General features: G+C 39.2%; 2 protein-coding genes across 2 annotated transcripts in view; one reads left to right on the top strand and one right to left on the bottom strand.

Annotated features, from left to right (window-relative positions):
• The window catches only part of NBPF7P (NBPF member 7), a 548664-nt gene that overhangs the window by 311948 nt on the left and 214746 nt on the right, over positions 1-21970 (top strand). The gene's annotated exons all lie outside the window — the stretch shown is intronic.
• The window catches only part of LOC134810593 (uncharacterized), a 277013-nt gene continuing 267425 nt past the window's right edge, over positions 12383-21970 (bottom strand). The window contains exon 3 of the mRNA XM_063815836.1: positions 12383-20518. The gene's annotated coding sequence lies outside the window, so the exon portion shown is untranslated. The remainder of the gene's footprint in view (positions 20519-21970) is intronic.

Raw genomic sequence — 21970 nt, 5'->3', positions numbered from 1 at the left:
TTTCATGTAATTTATTGAATACTGTACTGAAAGTGAAAAATATAATGGTTGGATGGTACTTGAATTATGGTTTCTACTGAATGCATAGTCCTTTTGCATCCCTGTAAAGTTGAAAAATCATACGTGGAAGCATTGTTAAGTGAGTAATTGTTAGTGTAAGAAAGACCACAGTATCCTGTCTTTGAATGGCGTGTGTTTACTTTAAGCTCATGTGGTGTTTTTCCAATCATATTTACTGTGAAATTTTGGGAGTGTGTGTTTGGAAGCACTACACCTAAGTTTAGCCAAGTAAATGAGAATTTTCCTTCTGTTGAAGTAAAGGAGCCTCAGTTTGTGCTTTCTATTGGAATCTGCCACAGGCACTATTGGCTTCCAGTCTGCAATGGGAAAATAAGACTCAAAAATTTGAAGTTTTCTAACTAGTCAAATAACCTAAATGATTTTATATGGTGTCAGAGCTGTTTTAAAAAACTAGGCTTGCGAGTTAGTTTATAATTTAAGAAACAAATTCTTCTTCATATAACACATTCTACAGAATAAATGTTGTTTCAAAAACTTTAAGTCATCATGTGCTTTGAGTGGATGTTACTTTCTTAAGAGATTAAACAAAAACCTTGAAATTAACATTACATCTCTCTGGAAGCTCTTCTGAATAAACATAATAAAACAAAGAACCTGTATAAATTTAAACTTAATTAAGAACTTTTCCTAACTTTTTACTTTCTATTGTCCTCCTCGTTATCTTACTGGGACAGGACATTTCAACAAAACAATTACACTCCACAAAATTCCTTATTAAGTACAATTGTAATGTATGTTTCTTTAGCTATGATCAGTCTAGAAAATTAAAGCTATAATTTCTGGTTACCACAGTGCCTTCAACAAATTTTCATCTGCATTATTTCTACCCTGGTCCAAGCTACTGTCATCTCTCAGTGGGTTCTCATTCTGGGTTTCTATCTGCCTTCTCTGTTTCCACTGTCACCCCCAGCCATCCTTTTCAACATAGCAGTCAGAATCATAGCAATCAGACCTAAAATGTAAACCAGATTATGTCATTCCTCTCTTTAAAGCTTCTGTGCTCAGAATAAGTTCCAAATTCCTTACTTTGACCTAAAAGCTTTATGTATCTGGCCTACCTCTCTGATTTCATTTCCTACCTTCTCTCCTCCATAACCCCACTCCAGCACTCTTTCTGTTCCTTACATTCACTCAGACAAAGGCCTACCTAAGTTCTTCGTGTAGGTCTGGAACGTGCTGGACTTGTATCTTCATATGGCTCACTTTTCCTTGTCATTCAGGTCTCATCACAACTGTTACTTTCCCTGAGGCCCTCTCTCTAAGTCCTCTATCTAATGAAGCCTGTGTCTACTTTTAACCACCCAATCACTTACACTTATTCTGTTTCATATTCTATTTTATTTATATTTATTACTACCAGAAATTATCTTTTTTTTTTTTTTTTTGAGATGGCGTTTCACTCTGTCACCCAGGCTGAAGTGGAGCAGCCCGATCATACCTCACTGTAGCCTCGACCTCCCATGGCTCAGATGATCCTCCCACCTCAGCCTCCTGAGTAGCTGGGACCATAGGCATGGGCCACCATGCCTGGCTAATTTTTGTATTTTTTGTAGAGACGGGGTTTTGTCATCTTGCCTAGGTTGGTCTGAAACTCCTGGGTTCAAGTGATCCACCCACCTTGGCATGAGCCATCATGCCCGGCCAACTACCTGAAATTATCCTGATAATTTACTTGTTTCAGGTTTACTGTCTTCTTCCTTATGAAAGTAAGACCTTGTAAATCTGTTCATTGCTGTAAATGAATGTGTGCTAACTATACCAAAGACAAAGCGCCCAGCTCAATGAGAGATACACAAATGAACCAAAAAGAGATCTTGCCCTCAGGGATCTTGAGGTCTACTGGAAAAGATAAAACACATAGATAGAAATAACACTGGAGAAGGAAGAGATGACATCCACCTATAGGAAATCCAGGCCAGCCTTGGGGAAAAGGTGGCCTTTAGAAAGATGGGCATTTTGGCATTTTCCATTTCTTTCAATGTTCTCTTTGTCCTGTTTTGTTAGACAAACTTGACACCTAACTGCTTAACTAACTACTCTTTCCAAAACATGTTGGCACTGAAACTGATTTTCTTTTTTTTTTAGATGGAGTCTTGCTCTGTTGCCTAGGCTGGAGTGCAATGGCAGGATTTCAGTTCACTGTAACCTCCGCCTCCTGGGTTCAAGCGATTCTCCTGCCTCAGCCTCTCGAGTAGCTGGGATTACAGGTACCCGCCACTATGTCTGGCTAATTTTTGTATTTTTAGTAGAGACAGGGTTTCACCATGTTAGTCAGGCTGGTCTTGAACTCCTGACCTAAGGTGATCAGCCCACCTCAGCCTCCCAAAGTGCTGGGATTACAGGCGTGAGCCACTGTGCCTGGCCAAAACTGATTTTTAATGTTCCTGTTGTTCTCTGAATTTGGGCTGGATTCATTTGGTCATTTGTAGGTAAGTGCACCTATGGGTAAAAATGCATGTTTATGTGTGAAACACAGTAATACTGATTTTAAACAATGAATTAGTTTATTTAACTGAAATAAAAATTTCCATGTTATTGCTTTTGTAATTGAGCATACTTTAGCATTGGCATACAAATTGGCCCATAACCTAGGCAAATAAAAACACTAACAAAATATAAAGTACAATAGAACATTAATACTGAATTTGGCTAAGCTCTTAATATTGGACTACATTACATATATTATTTCCATTATATGTGTAAATATAAATATTTTCTAACCCAGTGAAAGATTTTGTGAATCAGAATTTTAACAACTTAAGATGATTTTATTATAATTATCTGCGGGAAAAAAACAGGACACATTTTCTTATATTCTGTATAAAAGGCGCATATTTGTTCCATCTGTCCACTCCACCTTTTCCCCACCCTCTGCCACCTCAATAGTTGAGAATGACTTCATCTACATAATGATGGTTTGATTTATTCTTACTAGAAATTCAGGTTTCCATGAAACTAGTGAGAATATAAATATAAACAAAATCTAACATTTCCCCCTCCATTTGTCTTGCTTTGGCACAGAGCCATGAACAACTCCAGGGCACTACTCACATAGACTCTGAATTGCACCACCATATGAGGCATCCCTGATTGTACAAAGAAGTAACTAAGTATGGGTCACTTCCAAAAATGGGAAATTTATACTTCCACTCTGAAGTTTTCTACTTAAAGGAGTGGGTTTTTTGAGATGGAGCCTCACTGCAATGCCCAGGCTGGAGTGCAATGGTGCAATCTTGGCTCACTGCAACCTCTGCTTCCCTGGTTCAAGCGATTCTCCCACCTCAGCCTCCTGAGTAGCTGGGATTACAGGTGCCTGCCACCATGCCGGGCTAATTTTTGTATTTTTAATAGAGACAGGGTTTCACCATGTTGGCCAGGCTGGTCTTGAACTCCTGACCTCAAGTGATCCGCCTGCCTTGGCCTCCAAAAGTGCTGGGATTACAGGCCTAAGCCTCCACGCACGGTCAGGAGTGGGTTTACTTAACTGTCATTAGAAACATTAGGCACAATATTATGAAACAAAACAAACTTTCCACCTTGCTTAAAAAAAATTATTAGAAGCAAATCAATGCAGTGTACACATGGCAGACACTGTGAGTTGCTTACCCAAAAGCTAATCTCCCCTCCCTGTATTTACTAAGAGACCCCTCCCCGCCAAGTTTTGTCCCTATATGGTGCAGCCAAAGAGGCAGGGCCCCCTTCAGAGTACCAGAGGTGACACTGGATAAGTAATAGGATATTTCATTACCCTTGGCAAAGATTCATTTAGTAAAGGAAATTTGGGAAACTGTGGCCAAGAAGTTAGAGGAGAAGTCTTGCTGGAGGCCTTTCGGGGAAAGGCTTCCTTGATCTACAAAAAGGAAATGAGGAAAGGAAATATCCTTTTCCCTCCTTTCAGTCTTTAGCCATTATTGTGTGTGGATGTGATACTTGGAGCCTCTGCAGCCATCTTGGGACTGAACTTGTAAAGTTTCCATAGTGAAACATATTGATATGTTTTGGATATTTGTCCCCTCCAAATCTCATGTTGAAATGTGATCCCCAGTGTCGGAGGTGGGGCCTGGTGGGAGGTGTTTGGATCATGGGGACAGGACGGATCCCTCATGAATGGCTTAGTGCCGTCTTCTTGGCGATGAGTGAGTTCACACCTGACCTGGTTGTTTAAAAGTGTGTGGCACCTCCACCCTCTCTTGTTCCCACTTTCACCATGTGATGTGCCTGCCACTGCTGCACCTTTCACCATGACTGAATCCTACCTGAGGCCTCACCAGGAAGCCAAGCAGATACCAGGGCCATGCTTGTACAGCCTGCAGAACTGTCAGTCAACTAAACCTCTTTTCTTTATAAATTACCCAGCCTCAGGTATTTCTTTATAATGACACAAAAATGGCCTAACACACATAGCTATCTCTAGCTCTATAGATTAGATAGATTAGATAGGGATAGCCCAAAGAAACCTTGGAGATCACCAAATTCAATTGCCTCATTTATTTTTATTATTTTTGTTCCATGTTGTTTGGTTTATTAATATTCCCCAATGGAAATCACAACTATTAAACCAACCATTATTTTTGGAAAGTCGTGATAAACATGAATACAATATGATTATTTAATTAGGTGTCATTTTAGAGACAGAAGCTTAAAATATGACCCCTTTATGTAATAATTGCCAAAATAATATCCTACCAGAATTAATTCAATAGCATGGGTAGCTTATTTCTAGAATATTTTAAAAACTGAACCAAAGCTTACTAAGATGGGTGAATTTAATACAATGTTTTTAGCTTTGTCAAAGATAGTACAATTTAGCACAAACTAAAATAAAAATTTACTGTTTGCTCTATGCTGCACCCTATGTTATCAAATAGCTTGACTCAAATTACTTGACTCAAATAGCTTCATACAGTTCTCACGACAACTCAGGTAAACACTGTCATCAAACCCATTTTGTGGATGAGGAAATTGAGGATAGGCAAGGTTAAATAGCTTGCTCAAGATCACAGAGCTAGTAAGTAGAAAAGCTGGGATTTGCAGTAAGTAGAAAAGCTGGGATTTGCAGTCTGATTTGCTCAAGCTCTGAACCACTGCAGTTTTCTGCCCAAGAATGAATACAACTTATTCATGGTTGAGGCATGTGGCAAACACTGTTGGATGCCTACTTAGCAACTATTTCCCCTTTTCTGCTCTCAATCAGAACACTCATTTTGTTTAGGGGTGACTTGTGATCAATTTAATGAACTGTGGCCAATCCTATCCCTTTTTGCCAGTGACTGGTCTGATGTGGCATATGACTATTTTCTGGACAATAAGGAAGATTCTAAAGTCTGGGAAATATTTTTCTCCTTCATAAAAATGGGGCACAGCACTTCCTTTTCTTCTGTTCCTGCTCTGTGCAGTGACCTCTGTGGATGTGATGTCTGGAGCTATGGCAGCCACATTGCAATTAAGAGGTGACAAACCTGGAGACGAAAGCTCACATGCGTGTGATGGCAGAGAGCAAACACAAAAAAGAGCTTGGGTCCTTGATGGCATGATTGTGCTGCTCAACTAACCCTGAGACTATCTGCACTTAAATTTATATTGAAGATATAGTAAATGACCTCATGCTTTAAGCTACTGCCAAATATTCTGTTCCTTGAGGCCAAAGTCATTCTAACAGATGCAATCTAGACACAGAAAGATGCTTTCCCAGAGTTCCTGCAAAAACAGATGATGTGTGGGTTATGAAGATTTTATCCAGGAATCCATTAGTATAGGTAGTAATTTAGAAAAAAAATACTCCAAGCTTTGTCTCAGATATGGTTAAATCTGAGCCACCCACATGGTGTCTGTGCTGAATATTTTCCCCTCAGGCGCACTGTTTCCTTTTCTGAAACTGACTGATATGAACTATATCAAAAGCCTCCCTTGCCCTCTGGCTTCTGGTTGGACTTGGCCATTGACATGCACCAGCAGGAGACTGGAGGAGGGTGGTGAGTTAGATATAAATCCCCCAGGTACTTTGCTGGGTGTTTACTTAGGCTGACTGCATCCGTTGACTGAAGGTCACAGACTCCTGTCAGGTGGCCCTCTGGGTCTGGATTTTTCGGTAACTGTTCTTCCCCTGATTGGACAGATCTAGGAGCTGTAGCCTCAGGCTTCCAGCTTCTCTTGTGGTTTCCCACACCCTGCCCACATCTTTGCAAAATGCCATTTGTTTCCTGCCAGGACCCTGACTGATACAATGGTGTCAACGAAATCACTGCAGCTATTGAAACTTGGTCCAGTCTATCTGAGGTGTGGAGTTAAATAAGGGCTTTCACCTACTATTAAAGGGAGACAGGAGACTACACAAATAAATGTCATGCTGCAAAAGTGAAACAAAGATCATAGCTCAGAGAAAACACTTTCCACTTGAGGGCAAGAAATCAGAGAAAGCTACCTGGAAGAGCTGGCATTTGGGATGAGGACGGAGAGGAGTTTTAAAAGAGATGAGATGAAGGGCATTCCAAAGACAGGGAAGAGTGTAAGTCATGCCGGGGAAGAGAGAAAGCTCAAGTGAAATTTCTGAAAAATTAGAGCTGGAAGGGATCTACGATATCTTTCATTTAATGTTCGTTCTCCCTCCACCTCCTTTAACTGAGATTTGGCCAAGGTCAAACAGCAAGTAAGTAGCATGTCAGGACTCCAACCAGATCTGCTGGCTACCAGGTTAGTTCTTAATAATCCACCTTCTACCTCCACCCCACTCCCTCACCTCAGGCAGTCTGCTTACTTCTCAGTCTCTCCCACTAGACTGTAACCTCCTCAGTAGCGGGGCTTCTGTTTTCTTCACCCTTGAATCCCAGTACCTAGCACAATATCTAACACAAAATCGTCATCGTCATCATCATCAGCAGCAGCAGCAGCTACCAAACTTTAAGAGGCATCCACCCACTGTCAGGCACTATGCAGTTATTTTGTACATCTTCTGTAATCTTCACTTTCCACTGAGGACGCTGCGGCTCAGAGAGGTTGTCTAATTTGTCTTAGGTCACACAGCAGTGCCGGACTCTATTTTATATCTTTCATCAACCGGACTCCTAAGCCCTGCCTCAGTGGGCGTTCAGTAACATTTGTTGAATGAACGAATGAACAAGCTATATCCACTCAATGCAAACTATCGGCTGTAACAGGCCACCCTAAAGGCCCCGGAACCTCGGCCGGCTCAGGACTCCGCACGTTGTCTTCCAATCTAAGCACACCAGCCCCTCTCTGCGCCCCGCACAGGCTCAGAGGCTCCGCCCGCGTCTCCGCCTAACTCGCCGGCCACGCCCCCACTTCGGGGAGCTCGGTCCCTCTCGGATTCGAGTTTTCCTCGGCTCCAGCCGCCGCGCAGAGGGCCTCTCCCGGCCCTGCGACCTACAGCCCGTTCCACTCCCCTGCCCCTCCTCTGCGCCCTCCCTCACTCTCCAAACTTCTTTTTTCCACCCTCTCTAAACTTCAGTCATTCTAGTGCCCGCCTCCTCCACTCGCACCGACCAACCAGTGGTCCCCATTCTCGTTGGCGGTCCGCCTCCTGCCTGACGGGGGCCAATCCCTGGCGCGAGAGTCCGGTGCCGGGGCTCATTCCCAAGCGCCCAGCCTGTGACGGCAGCGCGCCGGGCGCCGCGCGGCGGGAGGGGGCGGGGCTCTGGATGAGGGATGGGCGAGGGCAGGGGGAAGGGAAAAGAGAGGAGGAGGAGGTTGCGGCTGGTTTGAAAGCGGCAGTTTCCTGGCAGCTTGGGCAGGCGTTGGTCTCCGCGCTACAGCTCCGCAGCGGCCACGATCGATCCCGCGACGGGTCTACGCGCGCTTCTGCGCGACCCCGACGGATTTTTCCCGTTCCCGGCTCTTCCCCCTTCACCTCACCGCCCCCCCGCCTCAGCCTTTCCCGCCGCTCGGGCGCTGAGCCCAGGGACCAACCGGCGGCAGTGACCCCACCTGAAGCCCCTTCTGGAACCTCCTGGGGACAATTCCCTTTTCCTTTCTTCAGCCTAACCCGCGGTGGCCCTCGCGGAGTCCGGTCAGCCCTGGGGAGCGCAGCCGGGAGGGGCGTCCAAGGGGCGTCTCGGGTCTGGGAACGGCCGGGCCCCCAGCGGGCTGTGGTCGCGGGGTGGGGGCCGGAGCGGCGAGGCCCCCCTTACCGGGCTGCGCGGGCCGCCCAGGGCCCCCGGGCTGAGACGGGGCCGGAGCGGCGGCCCGGCCGCCCGCGCGGGGTCTCCCCCATGGTGCAGCGGGGTTCGGGATGTCGAAGACGCTGAAGAAGAAGAAGCACTGGCTCAGCAAGGTCCAGGAGTGCGCCGTGTCCTGGGCCGGGCCCCCGGGCGACTTCGGCGCGGAGATCAGCGGTGGCGCGGAGCGTGGCGAGTTCCCCTACCTGGGGCGGCTCCGCGAGGAGCCCGGCGGGGGCACCTGCTGCGTCGTCTCGGGCAAGGCGCCCAGCCCAGGCGATGTGCTGCTGGAGGTAAACGGGACGCCTGTCAGCGGGCTCACCAACCGGGACACCCTGGCTGTCATCCGCCACTTCCGCGAGCCCATCCGTCTCAAGACTGTGAAACCAGGTACGCCGGCCCTGCGTATCTGTTTCGGGGTGTTGGGGAGAGGGGCTTCAGAGTGGGCGTCCTGGGAGCGGCGGCACCTCCCCACCGCGTATTGTCCCGGGTAATCTTAGACCTCTAGGGTGTGCCTGACTCCTTGACGAGGGGGAGGGGTGGCGTTGGTGAGTCCCATTTTGCCGATGGGAAAACTGAGCTCTGGCTTGGCGCGGTTGCTCTGCTAGCTGTGCTAGCTGTCACAGAATTGCGACTAGAAGCTGGGTTTCCTACATTTGTAGCTCCATCTCCCCCCGCAGACAAGAGTTTTTGACTAGAGAAAGCCAGCCTTTTCCTCTCTGTGTTGTGCAAAAAGGCCCTTAGGATTGTAGCATTTTCTTTGGAACGATCTTACGCATCTTCTAACAGGGAAAAAGGGACTTTACTATAGAGGCACTTGGTGCCAAGGTTACCACCTGGTGTACCTGGAAGGGCTTAGCTGCTTCAGTGTTTCTTGCACTCTAGCAGACATCTCAGAGCTGACAGCCTAACTCTGTCAGTCCAGGTGGTTCAGGTGTCTGAGTACCGATGACGGTACAATATGTGATATGTGGCAGACTGGTGTGTTCTTGCAGGGAGCTGTTGAATAGAGTCTGGGTTTTGAAGGAAGACCTAGGTGCCTAGCGGAGTGAAAGCTTCTGTAACGCTTTTGATTTTACAGAATTTTGTTGAAGTGGTAGGTTAAAGGAGCCTCTGTTGCCCTGGTATCTTTTATGCTAGTAAAAATTGCTGCAAAGCACGTTATGTTTATGGCATACTCGTCAGTTTCAAAGCATTGATCAGAGACAGCATACAGTGAGATCTGATAGTATGTAGTAGTTCTTATGAATTTGTTATAGACAGCATTGTTGGTTTTGTTTCAGCATAGATAGAATGTGGTTCTGTCGTCTTAGATGTTTGTGGGAGAGAGAATTGTGATTGTAACATTATTAGAAACCAAACAGTTTTTCCTGAATGTGCTCTACTGAGTATACGGTGCATCAAAATATAATGGGCTGGTTAATTGTTACCTGGGCTAGGTAGCAGTCCATCCCTTGATGGCAAAATGCTAGAAAATTCTGGATAAAAATTTAATATGTTATCTCCTTCTCATTTCTTTCTCAGCAGCTCGCTTTGGAAATATTAATATATCTTTAATAGTCCTTGAGCTTAATGGGGCTTGATGGTTTGTGGTGCAGTTTACATATGTCTGTGTATTGTGGATATGTATACACACAGACTCACATGCTCCTAAGGTCATAATTAAGATTTTCTTTCTATAGCGTATTCCATCGTATTCATTTTCAGTGTATGGGTTTATGTGGTGAGGTTTTCTTTTTATTGTTGTTAATTTTTTAAAACTTTGGCAGACTTTAAACAGCTTTTTCTGTATAGTTTTGAGAATTTGTAAATTTTTTTCTTAACTCTAACTTTTACAGCCATGTGTGAAAGGCAGAGGAAAGACTTTTGGGGCTGTAATTCAGCTAGTCAGGCACTGCCTGTAATATGCAAAAGGCTATATAGACAGCATTTACTAGTCTAGCTGCCAAATCTTAGTTCAAATCCCATGAGTTAGTGAATAGTGAGAACATCTGCATCATTTCTTTGTGTTTTGTTTTGATTCGTTAGGGCATAGATGAGAATATAACTTATTTTTAGAAATTTTAAAGTTGATATATTGACATGGAAGCTGGTGTATTCTAAATTATTGTGATCTTTTTTAGAAGACTGAAGAGATGGCTATTTCATAACATTAGTCTAATCTACCTGTTATACATTTTTCTCAACCTCTATATTATATTTAACAATAATTCAAGATTTAGAGCATTAGTAATATTAACTGTGTGGAATAAACATCCTATGCCCCCGTATGTAGTTGACATTATTAGAGTAATACAGTTTTGCCATCTTGACAGCCACAGACACTGTTCTATTTTAAAGATTTAGCCAAAATAAAGGGAATAACGTATTAATGGCCACAGAACATTTTGTAGTCATTAGTAATAAAGTTCTGAATACTACACTTATTTTTTGAAGAGACGCTTTGTGTCAGTAATTTCTCAAGATACCATTATGTCTGTGTTATTTGAGATTAATATTGTTTCTAAGCAGGTTGTAATTTAAAATTTTTAATCTCTTTTAAAAATAGTATTCTTAGCTTCTTAATAGCCTCATGTTAGGTATTATATTAAATGGCTTTCTTAAATGGCTTTGCTTAAAAGCAACATTTGTTATAAAATAGCAAGATTTTTGCAGGTTAAACACAAGACTTTAAATACTAGAAATTAAGAATTTGAAGAGGTTATCTGTAGAACTTTTGAGTTTGATTAAAAACAAATATTATTTTCAGAAGAGACAAAGATTCTTTATTGTGATTCATTTTGGAAAGGATGAAAATAAAGTAAGGGAATTTAAAAAGAAACTTGCCATAAACATTGTTTTATTTTTTGCTTTTATCTAAACTTTGTGACAGAAATTGATTTTTCAATTTAATAAGGTATTGTAAAGTGTACTTAGCTCTCTCTTGTCTTGACTAGTTGCTTTTTATTAAACCATATTCATAACATGACATTTAGAGACTAGCACAGTGAAAGAGTAAAATTTAACCATTTTTGTAAGATGTAATACTAATCGGAAATGTTCTCATATTGTCTTCTGACAAAGTCCATGGCAGAAGGATGAGCTGGGTTGTAGAACATGGCTTTTGTAGCACTGATTCTTCCTAGCCTTCTTTTCACTTAGGTGCGAAGGGTCGCCCTCCCAAAGCCAGTACTATCAGCCAGGTGACTTAACATCTTTCTGGCAGCTACTGTCTTTAGCTTTGATTTTTTTCCCCTTTTTTTGTTGTTATAATCTTTAATAGAGAATTGAAAGTTACTCTTTAAAATACGGTTTCTAATCTGAAGCTTTTCCTGAACAATTAGGTAATTTCTTATTGTTTTAGTGTTAGTGTAGTACTTAGTAGTCAGTACTTTGCCCGCTTATAGAAGAATCTTTGGTTTCACCTATTGCTTGGCTCAATTAGTTACCTGTTTCTTAATTATGACCCTGTTGTTTATTTTTCTGCAAAGAGAAAAGTTGTCATTTGAGTTTGAACTTTGTCTTTTCCCAGTAGTAAAGTTGAACTTTGGACCTCTGGTGAAATTGTTTTGTGATATACTACTATGACTAGGTTTAGTTTCTTTGATTTTACTACAGAGTATATATTCTTAAACCATTTCTATTCTGATTAATATACAAGTAGTGAATTTTGTTCTAAAATTCCCCAGACTCTAATTGTGCAGAGTTTTATGGTTCTTCATACACCTTTAAGCTCATATTTCAGCAGTTTGCTTTCAGTAAGTTTCAGTAAATTATGTGTATTTTATTCCAGAGATTAAGTATCCGTACAATAAATACATGAAATCATTGTCTACTGCCATATGTACACATTACATTCAACTACCCTAAGCAAGTAGTGTATCCAGGGATGGAAATCATAGGAAACAATGTTATAGTTTGTTTAAATAAAAACCAAGTTGAAACAGTTCCTGGGTAATGTTAAAGGTAGGTAAAAGTCTTCACTGCTGACTCTTTGGGACATCCAATTTGTAAGGGAGTTTTGTTAAAATGGGCTAATTCCTAGAAATACACTTCCTGTTGGTGAAGAAACATTACTGGATGCTTTAAAATAAGAAATATTTATGTTATTCAAATAAAAATAATGCTGTGCCTTTCTTATCTCTTGAATCTTTTTGTTAGTTTTTTTTTTTTTTTTTTTTTAGTGGGAAATTTGGGATTTTTGATGAGTTTTGTTTAGGTGGTTGTAATATATGAGGATGGGAAAGGTAAGAGAATTTAGAGTTAATTGTTAGCCTCCCAGGCTTACAATACATTTCTTCGTACCTTTTTTAAAACAAGAAAATCTAGAGACCTAGAGATTATTTTAGAAACAATAGAAAAAGAAGCAAGCCAAGCCCCTTTGCTAGGGAAAGTAGCATTACATTTTGATAAACCTTGTAGTTGAAAATTTCCTATTTCAAATTTTGGTAGTTTTTTTTTCTTTTTTCCCTAAAGCTCTTAATAACTCAGGGGTTCAAGTTTTGGATTCTGTTCATTGACACCTTCAATTCATATGAGTAATGGGCTTACACCTTAGCAATTGCAAGCTGATTTGCTTGCATGATATTTGATGACTTTTATTATATCATTAACATCTTTGTACTTAAAAAATATTTTCTCTCCATCATTCTCTAAGAGTACTATATCCAAATATCTCAGTATGTATATATGTATATACGTGTGTGTATATATATATTATATGCATATATGTATATGTATATACACACACACATACTTTTGTTAACTTTTCTCGTATATCATTTTCTAGTATATCATTTTGGGTACTTTATTGATCCTGCCCTCACCCCCAGACTTTTATAATTTAGTGTGTAAAACTTTATTTTCCTAGGTTGAGGCATTTTAATAATTCTTTAATTTCTTGCTATCTTACTGGTACAAACAAATACTTAACATTTGGCCATTTGATTTTTAGATGATTTTAAATTTTATTCAGTTTATTGCTAAAACTGATTTTCATGTAACATAACTCTGTGTTCCTGGGACGTATACATTATTTTTCCTCTGAGATCCTGGGACATACTTTATAAAACCTTTTGTTTTGAGAGACAAATTTTTGTGATTTTTTTTATGCTAATTTATGTAAACTGGCGGCAAAACAAATCTTCTAAATTCATTCAAGTGTCTGACTTATGAAGTCAGTGCCTAATCTTCTCAAGTGATAGTTTCATACAGAGTCTTTACTATGTAACCCCTAAGTGCTTTGTAATTTTTGGGGGGACTTAGTGTTTTGGGAGTATGTTGAAAGAGAATCTTGTTTTTATGGATTACTTCAATATTATTTACCAATTTCAAAATCTGTGAATGTCAGGGTTGTGTGTGTGTGTGTGTGTGTGTGTGTGTGATTTGACAAAAGATAAGTGTTTTGGTATTGAAGACTAGAACCGTTTCGCCTTTAATAAATTATTTTTTGTCTTCTGAAATTTTGAGCAATAATTTTCTTGAAATACTACATTTTGGTAGATAGAGTGAATGCCCTGAATTTAAAACTATTGTCTAAAGTAAGAGTTTCAGAAACTTAGAAGCTGGTGTTATGAGACATGTTTGTAGGGAAAGAGGCAAATCCATTCATTGCTCTTCTAGCTAATTTTGCTAACAAAATATCTTGCTAATATTTTGTTTTTGAAGAACAACTATTATTCAGAATGTTTTCCAAGAAAAGATGCATATTTTATTTAATACAGAAAAAATAAGAAGTCCTATTACTGGCACGCATTCATTCCCTCAGCAGATACTTAGTGGTGCACCCACCAAGTGCCAGCATGGAGCTAGCACTGGCGATATAAACATGAGTCAGAAATGTGTGTCTTCAAGAAGCTGGCAGTTTAGTGGGAGCTTAATGACTCATTGGTAAGGAATACCTGTAGTAAGGGTTTTGCCTTTTTCACTTTTCTGCCAGTGTTTAAAACTCTTTAGGTAGGTCTTAGTATGAATTTTGGTGAAAATGAGAGTAACTGGCTGCATAGTGTGCTATTCGAAAAAGTAGTGGAGCTGCATTTTAGAAAGGATTTGGGTTCTCAAGTCATCACAAAAAGAGGGAAATCAAATATAAGCAAAACTGTCTTTTCAAAAAGCCCTTAAATTGTGCATAAAATACTATATTGTACTGTTTGTAGGATGAGTCCTACATGCCACTTTTCCACCCATGTTGGAACCAATTGCAGTTTTTTGGTCGAATACCAGAAGAAGTAATTTGCTTGCATTAAAAAGATATGTTTTACAAAAAAACTTTTAATTCTAAGAAATTATCCTCATCTAGGTATGTACAGTGAATTTATGGAAATTAAATGTGTACATGAAGTGAAAGAATGATTTCTTTTCTTTTTTTCTTTTTAATATCTTGGTAGGATCCACGCCATCTGCCCTTGTTTTCTGACTTGAGTGGTTGAGGAATGAATTGTGAATAATTTTGAACTTGTTTGGGTTTTGAAAGATGACAGATTTTGGTTGAGTGGAATTAGGATCTTTCCAGTAGTAGGTAAGAAGCAGAGGAGGAGAAAAACACAGGGCAAAAACGTTCCATACAGAAAGGTTTACAGTGTGGTCCATCTCAATAATTTTGTGTGTGTTTGTGTACAAGGGCACAAAATCCACATTATAGAATAATTGGAAATTATTTTGTACAAGGGCACAAAATCCACATTATAGAATAATTGGAAAATAGAGGGAAGATCATATTAATTGTTTAAATGTGTAGGTAGTTCCATTATGAATAGTCTCCTGTAAGTTTTTTTTAAATGTGTTATCTCCTTGAAATAATGCTCTAAGGTGCTTAATGCTATTTCTGCCTTCAGCCTCATTCCACTCATAATGTTATACTATGAATATTTTTATTTAACCCTTAATGTACCATTAGTTCTGTTCTTTATGGTTAATAGCCCTATTTGTGTTGTTTTGGAAGTCTAGCCAGTTTTATGGGAAAACACAATTTGCTAGCCTAGGAAAAAGGGAATTGAAAAATATATTTTCATCTTAAGCCCGCCTTCCCTTTTGTTACAGCCACAGCCGATTGGCTTCCAGTGAGAAGGGTGGCATCATTATATCTCCATTCTTCCCTGAACCCTAGCAATTTATCCTGATGCAGCCACTCAGCTGCATTGCAGTGGTTTCCAGGAGCAACCCACTTACCTGCAGCCCCCACCCATTTCAGTCATCCCAACATGGCCAGGGGAACATAGATTACATTTTGAGGAACATAATTTGACTTATGACATATCTAAATACCTGAGAAAGGACACGCTGTCCTTATAGGTGATTAGGTACTTGTTTTATTAACACATACTGAGAGATATTGTTTTAGAGACTCTGTATGGGTTATGAAGGGTTAAACTTTTTTGCCATAATTGGTTTGGAGTTTAGGGTTTGGTTTTAAAAAATATCATGCAGTGGTAATTGGAAAAAATTTTGTTTCAAGTTTATTAATAATTAAGATCTTTTCTATTTGGAGGCTTCCCTTTTTATTGTCTTGGGTATACAATGTGAACGGTAACCGATCTACTTAATTAAAACTTTCTGGCATTTTAGCCTCTTTGCTTTTGCTGTTTTTTTTGCACATAATTTGAAACACATAATTATTATTTTCTGGCTTCAGGGGAGTTTGTGAGAGGCAAGCCTGTATCTCATTGTTGTTCTGATTGGGAATTACACATGACTATGAAAAATGGGATTTTACTATACATAATGGCATTTAACAGAAGTAGTTTTATGAAAGGAAAATATCCTACAAGGTAGGAAAAAAACAAGTATTTATTAATGCTTCATTTTCTGAACTTAAATAGAATTAAGCTAAATTGGCTTTGCTTTTTCCTCCAATAAAATAACTTTTAAAAATTCACTTTAATGGAGTAGTTCCAGAGATATACTACTCTTTGGATATGATTATCTAGTTTGCAGCAAGTATCTTGTGATATATAGCTTAGATCTCAGCAGGAAAGAAAAAAATCTTAATTTACATATCAGTTTCTGTATTTGTAAGAATTCTGTAGCAAGTGACAGAAACGCTGTTGAGATTAATGTAGGCTAAGAAGAAATTTATTGACTTACATACATTAAAATCCAGGCATAGATCAGTAACAGCTAACTTCATGTTCTCAAGTGTTGGTCATTAGAATTATTATTTGGTTCTCTTTTCTTCTGGGTTGGATTTTTTCTCAGCTAGACTGTCAGTGTAGCAGTGAAGGTAGCTCTGAACCCCGAAGTCATACAGGGTCCTTAAAGCTTCTCATCTTTTTGGAGTCTAATAACAAATCTCATGCAGGGACTTTGGCCCTGTGCCCATCTCTTGGACCAATTATTGTAGAGAGAGGAGAGGACAATGAAGTGCCATGATTGGTCAGGCGTGGGGACATGTCTACCCTTGCAGCTGGGTATAAATAGCATAATATGATTAATAACTGTAGCAGAACCCCAAGACGTAAGGGAGGGGGAGTTCCTGAAAGGGTGGGATGCCGAGGAATCAATACTACAGGAAATGATCTCTTTTAAAACATTTAATCTCTCTTACTTGGAGGCCAGCAGTAGTACACAGTTGTCATAAAACTATCATTTTTAGAAAAACAGATGTTGGCTATAAACCAAAACTGATTTGATTTCTAGGCACTGCTTTAACTCAAATATTTAAATAAAAAATTGCTTTTATTTAAAAGTTATTTCTTTAAAAAATTGAAATACTGATACCTTAATGTGCACAATTTAAAAGTATTTCTTATAATTTTTATTTAATTTTCTTTGAAAAAATCAAATAAGATTCTCTAAAATCAATGCTGTTGATTTTTAGGGAGATGGAATACTTTGGAAGATTAACAGTCTTTGGCATTGAGAAAAATATTATTAGCCTAGTTAAACAATTCTGTTTTTAAAACAATTTTATTCTACCATTTTGAAAATGAAATTCTAAGCGAATTACTTTCCAAGGTGTTTTGCTTTTAAAACAATGGTCTTTTTAAACACAAATTGAGACAATGTCATTATTGTAGTATTTCTGAGGGCTCCCTAATAATACTTTTTAACCATGATTTCGTGGAAATTATGTGAAAGGAACTACTTCACTGACTCTTATATAAAATGGGTATATAAGAGTTTTGAAACATTACTTAAGTATGGTGTCATGTGGTACCTGTTTAATTACCAAAAATGTTATTTGGCAGATATTGCAGGATAAAATCTGATCCCCTTTTTAAAGTTTTTTATAGCCTCCACTGGGAGAACAGAGGTACTCAGAGCAGGGGTAGACAGTTGAAAGAGAGGGGTGGGTGCTCCAAATAACATTTCATACTATTTTTATATTCTATTACTGTATCAATGTCTTCAGCTTTGGTGCCATCAAAATAATAATTTTAGTAATAACTTTGAGTTTATATATGCCATGCACAGTAGGAGTTTTGTAGTTTTGCCAAGTGTCATCTGGTAGTTGGATCTTTAGTGAATATTAAATGTTGGTAGATTATTGGTGAATGCACTTATTGTACATAAAAATGAACATTCATGGAATTGGGTGTGATTTGCCAGTAAGAATCATCATAGCAAGTACTTTGTATTGTTAGATTAGTTTGGGCACCCTTCGGATGACTTTAGACCATATTTGGAAAATTACTGCTTCTACTTCAAAAGCCTGTAATAATTAGAGTTCTCCAATATTAATTCCATATATTGATTAATTAAGCCATGAAATCTAGTAAAATGATATAATCTTTATTACCTCTGTTCACAGAATTGTATCTCAAACCAACTTGGTAGCTTTCAGCAGAACACTTTGTCAAAATATTATTAATTTTAGCTAAGAATTCTATTCACTAATTTCAGTGTTTTAAGTTAGAATGCACATGCTAGTGAAAATTTTAATTTCCTTTGAATAGAATTAGATTTGCTAACTAGAGCAATCTCACAATGTAATGCTGATGACTGAAATGACACTTCAGCCTCCCTTGGGTGACAACCCTAAGTTCAGACAACCTTACTCTAATAGGAATATTGAGGACTTATCACAACATATTAGCTGTCATTTAGAGTAATAACTTCTGTGTCAGGGCATTTTATACCTGCCTTATTTGGTTTATAAGGATGTATATATTAGCACTCATGTTTTCTTATAAAGAACTTTATATATTTTTATTCTCTATGAGTCAGATATTATCATCTTCCTTTACACATGAGAAAATTGAGTTAGAGAGATTAACACGTGAAAGTTCACACAGACTCACAGGAAGAATTATGAACTGAAACAGCGTTGAGTCTTTCTTTACTTTCTGGATAGAATATTAGTTCATTATATCCAAAAAACCTGTCTTCCTTTTTCTAGTTAAAGGAAAAAGCACAATTCTGAATTGTTTGCGTGGGTGTTAAATGCAGTAAAACACTGGGCAAGTACTACAGTAAAGGCTTCACTGCTTAGTTCTGTTTCAAAACAGAGTTTGTGGCCGTGCAGTTTAATCTGTACAGCTAAGCTGCATGATAAAGTAGTTATTTCCAAGAATTGCTAATCAAGCAGAAAGTTAGTATTCTTGCTACATTTGTAAGAGAATATTTTCAGCAGAATATTTTTATTGCCGAAAATATTCTCTATAATATGTAAAAGCCCAGATAAATATATTAGATACATATTTTAGGATAAATATACTTGGGAAAATTGCATATTAGAAATAATATTTTGTTCTTGTGTTTCCTTTCTACTTCCTCTGTAATTCACTCACCAGGAAGGTGTTAGCACATTTACTGAGAGCCTAGAAAATGTTCTGGTGAATGTAGAAAGGAACGTACTTTAGAATTAGGGATCTTTTATAAGTATGCAGACCCTTCTCACAAAAGTACACTTTGCTTGAATAAAATTTAGCTAAGCTAGGTAAAAGAATAACTCATTGCATTTAAGTAGACCTTTCTCCTTCTAGACTTCGAGTATTGCACACCTAAGATGGATCCTTTGAAGAGGCAGGTAAAGCAGGTTGTGGATTGTTGGAACCTCTTATTCTTTAAGTGTTTGCGCTGTTATGTTTTCTCTCTGGGCTAAAGTCAGTCACTTGAGTGGAAGGAAACACAGCAATCCATTCTTAGTATATGGATAAACAATTCGAGGCTTAGCAATGGCAGAAGTCATAGCATAAGCATGGTAGAGCAGAGACTAGAACTCAGATTGTTTAATTCCTTTCATTGTTCTAGTTTCTGGCATAAGAATTTGTGTAGAAAATTGGCGAAAAAAGGACCTGTTAAACATATTCTGTTTCTTTATGAAATCTGCATTCTCTTGGAACTAAGTGTAATGTGCTAGACTCAGTTTGTTAGGCCATCAGTGTGCATGAATGTGGTTAGAGGCAGTGGTATCCCCGAACCTGCAGCACAGGAAAGAATTTTAATCATTATATGCCATGGATTTTCAGGGCATTTTAAGCCTTTATAATGGTGTAACTTATGATTAAGATTTACACAGTCAAAATTGTTAGCTGGTATAATAGCTGAATAGTTAAGTATTTATTTTGCTTAGTTGCTTTAGCTTTAGCTTTGAAAAATCATTTTTCCTATCGGAGATTCTTCACAATGCTTTCAGTAAAATGTTTCTGAATAGTTCCTGCTATATGGTAGACTGCTAACACTGTTTCTTGCTCTCTCTGTGGGGCTGATGCTACAAGTCTGATTTAGAGTCAGCTGTGCTTTTATTTTTTTCCTTGAGTGACTAGGGGATGCATTGGGGGAAGATAAATTTTAGGGCAAGAGGACACTCAGGGTTGTGGGAGATGAACTGTCAAGGATACCTTTGGCTCACTGTCCTCAAGCTTGTTCGGCTGCAGTGATGGCATAACTGAGAAGAGGGATTGTGCTCTTGCACAATCTTTCTGCAATCCATTTACCACATACTCCTTTGCAATATCAGTCAGGGTTCAGTGCAGGAAACAGAAAGGGATATAATGCAGGGAATTAATTGCTTAGGGAATCTTTTGAAAGGGCTGGAGGGCTGGGCTCTAGACTGAGCCTCTGAGAATGATTTCCAGGACACCTTGAAACAGTCCACAGTGGGAGCTGCCACCTCTGCTTGAGTCAGGAAAGTGGCAATCAGGAGGTTGCTACTGAAACAGTGGCAAGAAAATGCTACTGTAGCTGTGATCCAGGTGATCAGGGCAGCCACTGCTGTTAACATTGTAACTGCTGGAAGTCTGGAATGTAGGATCTGGCCATTGCTGTGACAGCTTCTCCTTGATGCTAGTGAACTGGTGACTAGATGCTGTTATGATGAATCTGGTCCCTGCTGCCTTTGCCATTGTCTGTAAAATAATTAGAAAATGATTAATTATGTTTTTAATATAATTTAATTGTAATTTTATGCAACTAAATTCTTAATAGTGGCCGTGTTTGACAACTGATTTGTGAAATTCATAAAAATTTAATAATTGGCCTTGCAAGAGAGTACAGCCAACTCCATTGCATCACTGTAAAACCTCCTAGCTGATGGTTCTACTCCTTAATTGAAAATGCTCTCTTTTTTGTTTTAGTTCAAAGCTGGAGACTGGATACTGACATGTTCATGACCTTGTGTACAAGCTGAAAGCTGCTGAAAGCTACAGGCCAATGGGGCTCTGCTTTACTTCTGCCTTCCATATCTTGTGTCCTGCATCTTAATGGTGGAATCAGATTTGCATCCAGAATACTAGCTATAAAGGAGTCTGGAAAAGACAGTTTTTAGTTTTCCAACTTCTGCGTTTCAGGAAGGCATACTACAAGGAGGAAGTCGCTGAGTGATAGCTGATCCTTTCCCAGGCAGTCATCTTCTTAAACATAGTATATTAATTACAATTTAGCCCATTCTTGATGACTCATTGTCATTTCTGTGAGCTTCTCTTTTCATAATGGCCTGTAGTTGGAATAATCATAGGGCCAAGGGATTTTAACATCTGTAGTAACTTTTTGTCCTAGGTTAGCTTGTATCTCTCCCACCTCCCATAACTGCTGCTGAGACATCTATGTTTGATATCATTTGATGTCAACCTCCCCTGCAAGCCACAGGCAGGGGGAGCACCTCACCCAAAGCAACCAGTTTATTGGCTGGTCAGCAACCTGTGATTTCTGTAGCTTAAAAAGATGAGTGGGGCTTATTGTCTTTTGAACTAAGACAAAAAGGAAAGAATTTCCAATTAAGGGTGGGAGCTTCAGCTGAGAGGTTTTGAAGTGAGTTGGCTGTATTCTTTTGCAAGACCAATTGTTAAATTTTCAAGAATTTTGTGAGTTGTCAAACAGCCATTTTTAAGAATTAAGTTGCATAATAATTTAATAAAAACAAAGATAATAAATACTCAAAACAAATTATTTCCTAATTATTTGCCCACATTTTACAATTATCTATGCTTTTGAATTTCTTTATATCTACTATATCTGTATGGTAGAAACACTATATAGTGGTTTGCTACTGTGCATATCTTCCCAGCTCCCTTTTCACTGTTATCACAGTTGACTATGGTGGTAGTTGTTGGCATTTCCTGAACATATCACACTGATTGTGGGGGCGGGGAGGGAGAATCAAAGTTGGAGAGGCCATGAGAAACCATGTACAAACTAAAATTATGGGAGAAGAAACTATGAGTGAAACGATGAGAAAAACCTAATGCATGATGTAGAACTGAGTGGTGTTAATAGCAGAGCACTGGAGGGAAGGGCCACAAAACTCTTCACCCCAAGGTCTAGAATCATTCTAGAATCATCCTACAAGGCTAGTTTTCATG

This window comes from Pan troglodytes, chromosome 1 (assembly GCF_028858775.2).
Source record: "Pan troglodytes isolate AG18354 chromosome 1, NHGRI_mPanTro3-v2.0_pri, whole genome shotgun sequence".
NCBI lineage: Eukaryota > Metazoa > Chordata > Mammalia > Primates > Hominidae > Pan > Pan troglodytes.
Note: the sequence above shows the minus strand (reverse complement) of the source record. Positions and strands in the feature narration are given on the sequence as shown.